The sequence below is a fragment of the Gymnoscopelus microlampas genome (genome assembly GCF_963454915.1).
Source record: "Gymnoscopelus microlampas genome assembly, chromosome: 14".
NCBI lineage: Eukaryota > Metazoa > Chordata > Actinopteri > Myctophiformes > Myctophidae > Gymnoscopelus > Gymnoscopelus microlampas.
The window spans coordinates 44,454,092-44,465,822 of NC_139951.1; the positions used below are offsets into that span (position 1 = coordinate 44,454,092).

An 11,731-nucleotide genomic window follows, 5' to 3' on the forward strand; every position below is an offset into this window, starting at 1 on the left:
GGGATCCTTGACATGAAAAAAATGTGGGAACCACTGGTTTAAAAAAGAAAGCAAGCCCAATGAAGCGACTACACACACACAAAAAAAGTGCTCATTATAAGCAGACATGGCAACACGGGTAACGAGCGTATTAGGAGCCCCACTGATCTGGCCGCCCTTTGCGGTGACATCAAAGTGTGACGTCACTCTCTCCACTCTGATATGAGTACTCCAATTATCGCGCGCACGCTCTCCTCCCTCTCACACACACACACACACACGCACGCACGCACGCACACGCGCACACACGCACACTAGCAAACACGACAACACACGGTTTGTTAACAAGCGGTGCTTGTTTAGAAGTAATAAAAGACTGTTATAGTGAAATAAACAACTCGTAATATAACGTTATTCCACATAGACGTCGAGTAGTTGTCAGTGTTTAGCAGGCTGGTGAAAAAAAAAGCTGTTAAAACACACTGTGACCAGACTGTGGAAAGAGAAGTGAATTATCTCTCCATCCACTAAACAGGTGAGTTTTACTGCAGGTGTGTGTTAGCTTAGTCTCAAACGTTTCCATGTCAAGGACCCCCAAATTGACACTTATTAGCCCACGGACCCCCATTTGAAAAGATATGCTAGGACCCCCATAAGAGAAGATTGTTTATGGCTCTTAGCGGTGGTTCTCAACCATTTTAATTTCAAGGACCCCCCCAGTTTGACATGCATTTAGGCTACGGACCCCCATTTAATGGCATTTCTATAGCTAGGACTTTGAGAGTGTACAAAATGGAACCAAATGGACCCGGTTCCATTTGTAGGCTAACCTGACCCTGCCAGAGGTGGCGGTATTGAGTAACCAGGTTCCTCAAGACAGCTACATCTGAGATCGCTCAAGGGGTTGAGCTAACACCGTACCGCTCCCGGTACGGACCAATCAGCGTGAGCTAAGGGCGTGATCTGGGCTAAAAAGGAAGTGACGCCATATGGAAGCGTCTGTTGTTTTGTAGTTTCTTCACTAGTCAACATGGCCGCTACCATGAGCAACACCGATATGACGATAGATGCTGCAATAACATTAGTTATTTCTCAACTGGACAATATTTATTCTTTGAAAGAAGAGCAAAGTTTGGCACTGAAGGCTTTTCTGCGTGGAAAAGATGTTTTTGCTCTCCTCCCGACTGGCTTCGGCAAGAGTTTAATTTACCAACTAGCTCCACTGGTAGCGAAAGAACTGGGGACGAAGCCGAAGCCTATATTGATCGTCGTGTCTCCTTTGACTGCCCTCGTAGCAGATCAAATCAAAGAGGCTACGAATCTGGGACTCTATGCTGCGCAACTCGTAGATAATGCAGCACACACCGACATCCTCGACGGCCGATGTCAGCTGGTCTTTGGTAGCCCGGAGACGTGGTTACTGGAAGATAAATGGCGTGATATGCTTTCCTCACAAGTGTATCGTGAAAACCTACTGGGCATTGTCGTCGATGAAGTTCACGTCGCATACAAATGGTAAGCTAAACGCCGTTAAATGGCTGTATAGTGTAATTGTTACACTACACATACACTGTAATGTTAAACTGTAAAACAAAACAGAGCAGCGTGTTTCTAAATACTTATAAACAATAAGCTAACACACACAAACAGACCAAATGTTAAACACAGATCTTACTGTAACTGTATTGTTGTAATGCAACTATGCACGTTACTATTGCTGCTACCTAGACTCAATGTAGGATTTCTTTTTCTTTCAACCAGGGGACTGGGAGCAAACGGGAAGCCAGCCTTCAGAGAAGCCTTTTCCAGGCTGAATGAACTAAGATCCATAGTCAAAGAAGGTGAGTTTTGAAACACAGTAATGCTACATGATTAAATACATGATTAATTAATATCAATCCAGAAAAGGGGCATGGATTGTGTTTGGAAGGGGGGCTGCATTGTGCTGCTACCTGAGGGGGTTAATGTTCGGGGGGGGGGGGGGGTTTGTGTGTGCATTGGGCTGGCAACCTGGTTAGGTTAATCCCCCTATTTTTAATGTTAGGGGGAGGGGTGTGTTGTGCTGGCAATTTGGGTAGGCTAACCCCCCTGTTTAGCCATGTTAGGGGGAGGGGTGTTTACACTACAGGAGCAGATCATAGAAGTTGGTGCTGTCCAAGTGTAGTTATTTGTCATGTAAAGAAAATACAGTATGATATGTGGAAATGTCAGTCTTTACCTGAAGCTACCCGATAACATAAATAACCTAATTATTTCCCCTTTATAACACTATAGAAAGTGTAGCCTACAGCAGTTCTTCATTAATGCTTCTTTGCTGATATATGTGCACTTATTGTCTTTCAGGTTTACCTGTTTTAGCGTTGACAGCATCTGCTGATAACAAGAACAGAGGCCGTGTGACCAGGATGCTGAATATGGAGGAGGCAACTCTCGTGACTGTTAGCCCAAACAGGAAAAACATCAGGCTGGGACTGAGTCGGGTTCCTGCTGATAACTTGAACTGTATGGACTGGGTAGTAAAGGAGGTCAAAGATAAGGGTCTATCAATGTCTCCCATCATAATCTATTGCAAAACACTGAAGTTAGTTGGGAGAGTGTTCACCTATCTTAAAGCAGAATTGGGAGAAGATGCTTGGGTTAACAGAGACCAGGATCAGAAGGCTGAGAACCACCTTATAGGAATTTTCCACAGCAACACACTGTCAAAGTACAAAGACAGAGTTTTGGCCTCCTTTAGTGGAGAGGGAGAGGGGAGCTGCCGAGTGGTTGTTGCAACAACAGCTCTTGGGATGGGCTTGAATTTCCCTAATGTTTCTCATGTTGTAATGTATGGTTTGCCAGAGGATGTTGAAGACATTGTTCAAAAAGTTGGAAGGGCTGGCAGAAATGGGTTACAGTCACATGCAATTTTGTATGCTATAAAAAAAACTGTAAGTGCTGGTCCAGAAGTGAAAGAACTGATACACACTGGCACTAAGAGCTGCTTTAGAAAAGCACTGTACGGCCATTTTGAAAACCAGCCAACAAGTGTAGAGCCAGGGCATGTCTGCTGCAGCTATTGCCACTCTGTATGTTCATGTGCAGGTGAAGATTGTGACGAGCCTAGCCCCAAACATGAGGTAATAGAACAAGATGCTGGCATGCAAGGGAAATGTAGAGTGGTAACACAAGAGGACAAATCTCTTATCCGGGAAATGTTAGAGGAGTATATGAGTTGTTTAGAAAAAGACACAGCACATGTCTACACTAGCAAGTCAGCATGTACTGGTTTCAGTGCTGAGCTCATACATGCAGTAGTAGAACGCTGCACACACATATTTGACTTGTCTTACATTCTTAGAACCCTTCCTGTATTCAGAAAAAAACATGCAAGAGAAATTCTGCTAATCATCAATGAAGTCTTTGGTGACATTGAGGATGTAGAGCCTTCTTCTCAAGAGGATAGCTTCACTGAGCCAGACATCGATTACACAGGGTATTTTGATGAAGATGATGAGGACTTCGAGATGGGAACACAGCACAGCAGCTCAGAATCGTCTGACGAATAAGCAGTTGGCCATTAAAGGCTCTTATAAGACTCACATTGGTTGTCAATTAAAGCTGTGGAATATTTAGTTGACTGAATGCTCATGATTAAAATGGTTTTGTATGTAATTTGAACATAAGCAAGTGATTAAAAGTTTGTCGCTGCAAAAAATCTGGTGTTGTTTCTTTTCCAGGTATGCAAATATATCACTTTTAGATTGATAACCTTTTATCACAAAATAAGTACATCATTGTTTTACATCTGTCCTGGTACTGTATGTCACCCTTTTTACTATGCATGATGACTCTTAATCCCTGCTTTTCTCCCCCATGTTAAAATTGATTGTTTCAAATCATTAGGCTAGAGGCATTGATCAGTTTGCCATTTTACACATGGGATCCAACTTTGATACTGTACAAACATGTTATGATGTTGTTTTAGAAAGTAAACATGAACAAGTGAGGCAAATTAAAATATTTATTTATAAAAAAACAACTAAATGCTATAGTTGCGCATACTCAGGTAGGGGAAAATCACAACAATATATATATAACAGGATTATAAAAACAATACAACATGCGTAGCCTATATTCAATAGGGTCCCAACTTTGTACACTCTCATATCCCTTTCAAGTACCCTTTGTTAAACAGTGCAAATTCGAGATACATATTTTCTGTGTGTGAAAGTAATGAGAAAAATAAAGATGCACTTGGTCCAGTCATTGATGAACAGCAACAGTGAATTATTGCAACATTTTTGACTACTTGGCAGGAGTTATTGCACAGACTTTTATAGCACAATGAGATATACGTTATCTAAAGTGTATCGTGGACATGTTGAAAGACTGTAAGGCTATATTATTGACTGACTCAGACTCAAGAGTAAAACGCTTTAACGCTGAGAGGAGAGTTTGGTGACCACAGGCAGGATGCCTCAGGTGACGTCGGTGTTTCTGCTGTAGCGGTAGCCGTTTCTGGAGGTCTTCTGTCTTTGTCCTCTTTTTCCCATCGCCTTAAAATGGAAAAATCGTCTTCCATTCTTTGAAGCAAGCGAAGACATAACCAAACATGCGACACGATACGGAGGGGTCTTTAAACAGTGTTAAACCTAGCGCTATCAGGCGTTCGTTAATACTTGTTTCGTTTGCAGGCTTAGGCTTATCAAATATCTTCCTTGTACCCGTTAAAATACCTTTTATGCGCAGATTCGTGTTACAAAATCGGCAAAAATCTCCGACCTCCATGATAACTTTTGTTTAGCAACTTCTTGAGAGTTCTTGTTGTGGTGAAATACTGGACTACGATGCTGACTTCCTGGTGTCGCTTCGACCATACGTCACGTAGACACATCGATATGATTGGTTGTGTTTGCACGCCCACACGGTGATAGACAGACGGTCCCATCCAATCATCTACCAAGTATCTTGAAAAAAAGGAACAGCCCCGTCATCGAATTGGCTCCCGAGATCCCAGATCCAAATAAGCTGTGAAACAATGTGTGGAGCAAGCTGTTTGGATCTGGTAGCGTCAGGTTATTTGTAGGCTACACCCTCAGAGTTGCAGACCCATAAGGGTCCATCCATCTAAACATATTTTGTTTGCTTTAATATACAAAAAATTGCAAAAATGTTCATGATTCTTGTTACAATCCTTTGGTCTAGGGGAAATGAAGGATTGTCACATACGGGTTGAAAGTGAAGTCTGTTTTTTATTTGACCATTTATTTTCTTATTTCTTGTGAGAATTGCATGATTTGACAATGAATGAATTATTTTATGACATGATTTTCAACACTTTATTGTCTCCGCCAGGCCGAAAGGCATGGCGAGAGAGTATGTTTTACCCCCTGTCCGTCCGTCCGTGTGTCCGTCCGTCATTCGATCTGTCTGTGTACAGCTAATCTCCGGCACCGTTGACTTGCTCGCAGCCAAACTGTGCACACACAGTCCCTGGATACCAGAGCAGAACCTCTGCCCCAAAATTTTCACAGGGGCCTGTTATGGCGCCACCAGGAGGCCGATTTGTGCAAAACACATTTTTTGACAGTACTCCTACAGATTTTGTCCAAAAATCCCACAAATCGGTACACAGTATCTCTATAGTCATTAAACGAAACGGGGCTTTCAGATTTCTCATATTCCATCCTGATTGGCTAAAAATGTCTTCCAAAGTTTGCAGGAGTGCTCCGTTTTGAACAAAATGCCTCAAATCATGAACACAGCATGCAATTTCCGTGAAATTTTGCAAGCACATTCCCATTAGGCCGAGGAAGAACTACCATTTGAACATTTTCAAATCAGCCTCATGGTGGCGCTATAACAGGCCGATTCGTGTTTTTACCTATAATTGCACCGATCTGTGTAAAACTTTGTATGCACACTCCCTATAGGTCAAGGAAAAACCTTTGCCCTGCATTTTTCACATCTGCCTTTTATAGCGCCACCGGGAGGCCGACTTGTGTAAAACACATTTTTGTATACTACTTCTTCCAATTGTATCCAAATTTCACGCAAATCGGTACACATGATCTCTATAGTCATGTGATCACAACGGATGTGTTTGATTTTTCATATTCCATCCTGATTGGCTAAGATTGACATCTAAAGTTTGCATTATTGGCTTGTTTTGAACAAAATTCTGCAAATCATGAACGCACCGTCCAATTGCGCTCAAACTTTGCACGCACATTCACACTATGTTGAGGAACAAATGCCACCCTTTTAACATTGGCCTGTTATAGCGCCACCAACAGGTCTAATTTAGCGAAACACATGTTTTTAACAAAATGCCTCAAATCATGAATGCAGTCAGTGTCCGATTGTCGTGCAAGGCCTAAGAAGAAATGGCAACCTTTTCACGTTGGCCTAATATAGCGCCACCAGGAGGCCACAGTAGCCTACCTGACCTGGCGGAGACCTGTGCTCCGAGGAGCACTTTTTCTAGTTTTCAACATGATTTTAGCATTAAGTAGAGAATAGTAGCCTACATGGCGCAAAACAATAAACAAATAAACCAACCGGAACCTAACATTGCTTTTAAACTCTCAACTGTCCTAATATGAAATAAAAATGACACGAGAAATCTAATCTAACTACTCTAGTTTAACCTGAATCAAAAGTTGGCATATTACAAAAAGCTGGTGCCACAGTACCATCTCCACAACAGTGTTAACCTGCTTTAGCATTAGTAACCCAAACAGTAAGTTAGGCTGCTCTGATGACTTAACATTTAGTAGGTTCAAACAACTCAAAAGTGGACCCAAAACACTACTAACTAATACGTAACTTCAGAAAGACTTGCACTTCAGCAAGCTTAATGACATTTTAACTAAGTACACATAGGAACTGGCCAATTAAATAAACATACTAGACACACAATATGACAGGGGACAGCACTACTGCAAGTACAGACTAAGTCCTCAGGTGTTTGGTGTCTTTAAGTAGCCAACCCCAACCAATCACTGGAAGGGCTGATGATTGGCATCCAGCACTCGGCAGATAGGCAGCACCTGGAAGGAACCACACCCACTCACAGACCCACTCTCTGACATACACACTCTACTGACACTCTTCCACATACTGACACATGTAACAATTCTTTTCAAAAAATAGCAGATCTACAAGCTCATAGCGCGGATGAGCTTGTAGATCTGCTATTTTTGAATAGCCCAAAGAAATCTTAAAATGACACACACAGATGCGTTCCCGGTCTTAAATAAAGGTTCAATAACACATAAAATTAACCCTCTCTCTGCTCTCTCTAGATGGCGAGCAACAGGTCGCGTGGCACGCCCGCTACCCCGTGCTGACATATACGTGCAGATCATCATCATGGCGTTCTACAACGTGTTCACACCCTCCTCAGTCTCTGCCCCGCCGAGGGTGCTGCCGCATCCGGACGCTGGTGATGCAACTACTGCTGGACGAGCAGCTGGAGGTAGCCTACAGCATTGGTTCTCAAAGTGGGGTCCGGGGACCCCCAGGGGTACTTGAGGGGTTCCAGGGGGTCCCCAGCTAAATGATGGATAGGAACCAAATGGACCCTTATGGGTCTGTAACTCTGAGAGTGTACAAATGGAACCAAATGGACCCTAACAGGTCCATTTGGTTCCATTTGTACACTCTCAGAGTTAAATTAACACTGATTTTAGAATATAAATTGGGGTCCCAGAGATTTAAATGCCATTAAATGGGGGTCCGTACTCCGTAGCCCTAATGCATGTCAAATTGAAATAAAAATGGTAGAGAATCACTGCTAGAGAGCCGTAAAAATCTAATCTTACGGGGGTCCCTGGCTTATCTTTTCAAATGGGGGTCCGTGGGCTAATAAGTGTCAATTTGGGGGTCCTTGACATGAAAAAGTTTGAGAACCACTGGCCTACAGTAGTAGCACACACAGTAAAATCAGAAAGTTATAATGGGGTGCTGATGGCCAGGTGTCAAATACATATCATTGTGGGGGCCGTTTGACATGAGACAAGTTTGAGAACCACTGATATTATAGCAGCATAAGTGAAAAAAAAAAAAAAAACTGATTTAGAATACATTTGTAGGATCCCCCAGAAGCAAAGATTTGAGTTAAAAATGTTTGCTTTAAAACATATATATATATATATTAAAAGATTTGGGGTTGGGATCTAAAAGATTGGGCTCCAAGCAAAGCTCAGGTTCGGGGCCCCAACGCATGCTACAAAGGCCCCAACTACAAGCTCACAACGCCTCACACTGCGAGGTGTTGTGAGCTTGTAGATCGGCTATTTTCAAAAAAATGTTGCCTTTATAGGTAATATTTTACAATTTGGCCAATGACCATTTTTTATAGTATAGTTGGCTACTTCTGACGCAGTAATGGTTTATTAGTTTATTTTTATTTGTCATTTTAGAGGTATTAAAAAGGTCTTAAAAGTCCTTAAATTGTAACTTTAGAAAATGTGCAAATATCCTGTATACACTTACTGTATCTACTGTATGTTGGTTTGTTTACTGTTGAGTGAAAAAATCATTTTGCACATTAAGCTAATCATCTGGGGACCCCCAAATAATTTGGGTCCCGACCCCCAGAACAATGGTTTGGGAACCATTGTTCTACTACTCAATGCTCAATCTAGGTATTATCATTGTATTGTGTAACTGCTGTTCTACTTTTATGGCAGTAGTATGGCATCATTTACAGTAATACAAACGTTTAAAGGTAGGTTAAGTGATTTTCTTTGGTTAAAATAAGGGTTAAATAGCTCTATATTCTGATAGTACTCATTGCTTTAGAGTGTTCGTTCAGTAACAGGAGTCTCACTGTCTCTCCAGCTCTTTATTAAACAGAAAATGCATTTTCAGGATAGATAACTCAGACAGGATATAGATTAAACAAGTGAAATTGAAAGTGATGACACAAAGAAATGAGCAGACACAATTGGAACTGGAACACTATACAAATTAAGCTGATAAATGGGCACTCTCTCCTGATTGGCTGAAATTTTGTCACCTACCTGAAATAAAATGTATTTTCTGTTTATTAAAGAGCTGGAGAGACGGGGAGACTCCTGTTACAAACACTCTATAGCAATGATTACTATCAGAATATAGTGCTTTAACCTTTTAACAAAAAAATGTTTCAACCAAAAATATCACTTAAGTTACTCTACCTTTAAGAAAATGTAAAAATGCAATGTTGAAAATATTTTGATAAATCTAAATGGTTGTTTTTTTGAGTCAATATCTCATCTGCTTTTAGAAGCAATTAAAAATACAAATGATGTTGCGTAGGCTATACTTTGCTGATGCCCCCTAGGGGCACTGTGCTTGAACATCTGTCAGCTCTCCAAGATGATCAAAAGCTTAAGACTTAATAATGCCACTTTTGTTAACCACTTGAACCCCCAGCATCCCTATTCTGGGGGGAACGTTCAGCAAAAAAGGCCGATCTACAAGTTCACAACGCGCTGCGCGTTGTGAGCTTGTAGATCGGCTATTTTTGGGCGAATCGATTTGTGTAGAGTGAAAGAAGAGCATACCAAATGCGCTCTTCACAGGTCCGTTTTTATCAAGTATAGAGTGTTTAAGTGGTCCTGAATTTGCATCCTGACAAAAGCTTATTCATCCTAGTGTATGACGGAGGACAATTTCTCGATAAATTAAAATCTCTGCGATACGATTATTATGACAGTTGTGACAGGATACAGGATACAGTATACGTATACGTATACAGTAAACATTATTGCCTCAATTCTCTAGCTCCCTGTACATTTTAGAATGTTTTTTCAATGATATTTCAAGAAATAGCAGATCTACAAGCTCATGTGCCGAGCGTATAGATCTGCTCACTTGAATTAATGTTTGCTTTCTTTCTTTCTTTCTTTCTTTCTTTCTTTCTTTCTTTCTTTCTTTCTTTCTTTCTTTCTTTCTTTCTTTCTTTCTCAAGGCTCAACCCGAGGATGCCCGTAGATGGTGATCTCTCTTTATCCATGGATGTGTCTGCATGGGGGGGGGATTCCTCCGCGCCAACGGCCCTGGTCTTCGGTTGGTCTCCACCGTGGATCGATTGCTGATTGACGCAAAATTCCACGACAGTGTGTATGATGTGTCTTCATTGACGCAGAATTCCACAACAGTGCGTATGTGTCTTCGGTGGTCTCCGCCGTCGGCCTCCGCCGAATGACCTCGGCCAGCCGGGGGTTTCCTCTGAAGACGACTACTGTAAGTAGGAACCTCTTTAGGGCTGTCACGATTATGACGTTTAACTTGACCATTAATTGTCGCTCAAATAATTGCGATTAACGACTGAATTGCGTCGAACTAACATTATGAATAAAACTTTGTCTGGCTTTTTTTAGGCTTCGTAAACAAAAGCCGCACAGGGTAATATGATGCAGATATATTGCATAATTCAATAACTTTATACTTTAAAAAAATGAATGAAATTAATAGTGGAAATTAGGTTATTTCCAAATGTATTTTCCTTTGCTGGATGCTGCAGCTGCTTCATGCTGCTGTTTGTTGGATGCTGCTTGTTGTGGTGAATGCTGTTGGTGTTGGATGCTGATTTTGTCGTATGCGTGCTGATGTGGTTAAAGATGTTGCTCTGCTGCTTTTTTTCCAGTTTTTTTTTTTTTAGGTTGTGGAATCGAACGTCGACGTTGAATCTACGACTATGTTGGTATTGTAGTTTTTGTTTGCAGGTTGAATCTACAAGGTCATTTTTTTCAGGTTGTAGTACGACTATGTTGGTAGTGTTGTGGCTGTTATTTTTCTGTGTGTGTGTCTGTGAGAGAGAGATAATTTGCACTCAATATGTTTTTAGACATAGATAGGCCGCTGTAAATCCGGGCATGGACCTGGTCATTTGGGGTTATGGGGGGGGCAGGCGGGCGTTCACACTGATCACATGAAGCTGTACACAAATATTTTTTGAGTTTTCTGAAACACTTTTATGTTGATAGATCGATAGGATTTAGAACAGTGGTTCTCAAAAATAGCAGATATACAAGCTTGCACACGTCTGCTATTTTTTAGGATTTTTTTTTCAAGGACCACCCACAATGATATGTATTTGGCCGTGGCCCCCCATCTCAAAATGTTTTGTTCCATGGACCGCCAGAAGCAAAGATTTGAGTTACAAATGTTTGCTTTAAAAATATATATATTCAAAGATTTGCACACAAATACAAGATTTTAAAATCTACAAGCACAAATCTACAAGCTCATAGCGCGCTGTGCTTGTAGATCTGCTATTTTTGAATAGCCAAAGAAATCTAAAAATGACACAGATGCGTTTGAGAAATACTGATTTAGAAGGCATTTGTAGAATCGACCTCAGGTCATACTGGGTTAACAGTAGGAGTTTTTCCGTCGAATGGTGTGCACATTTTACACGAACACGACAGACAACAACTTCCCATCGGCGGTGCGTCAATAATATAGCCTTCCAACTCGTCAGGCAACAATCGCTCAAAAGCTGAAAGACTTCCTGCTCTGTTTGTTTCCTGTCGCGCGCGCGCTTGTGTGTGTGTGTGTGTGTGTGTTTGTATTACTATACTTGCGAGGACCAAGTATAGTAGAATTTGAAGAAATCTACATTGTGGGGACGGTTTTCCTGGTCCTCACAAAAAAAAAGGTTGTTTTAAAGGTTAAAAAAAAAACTATTATTAGAGATATGTTTACAATCAGAAAAACATTCAGGTTAGGATTAGACATTTGAGGTTAGGATTAGACATTGGAATTAGAGTTATAA

At 41.2% G+C, this 11,731-nt stretch overlaps 1 long non-coding RNA gene across 1 annotated transcript; it reads left to right on the forward strand.

Moving 5' to 3' along the window:
* Nucleotides 1-1,277: 1,277 nt before the first annotated feature.
* On the forward strand, nucleotides 1,278-2,450 carry LOC311060347. The gene is made up of 3 exons (XR_014602247.1): nucleotides 1,278-1,494; nucleotides 1,741-1,820; nucleotides 2,323-2,450. It is a non-coding gene; the product is annotated as an uncharacterized lncRNA (long non-coding RNA).
* Nucleotides 2,451-11,731: the final 9,281 nt, after the last annotated feature.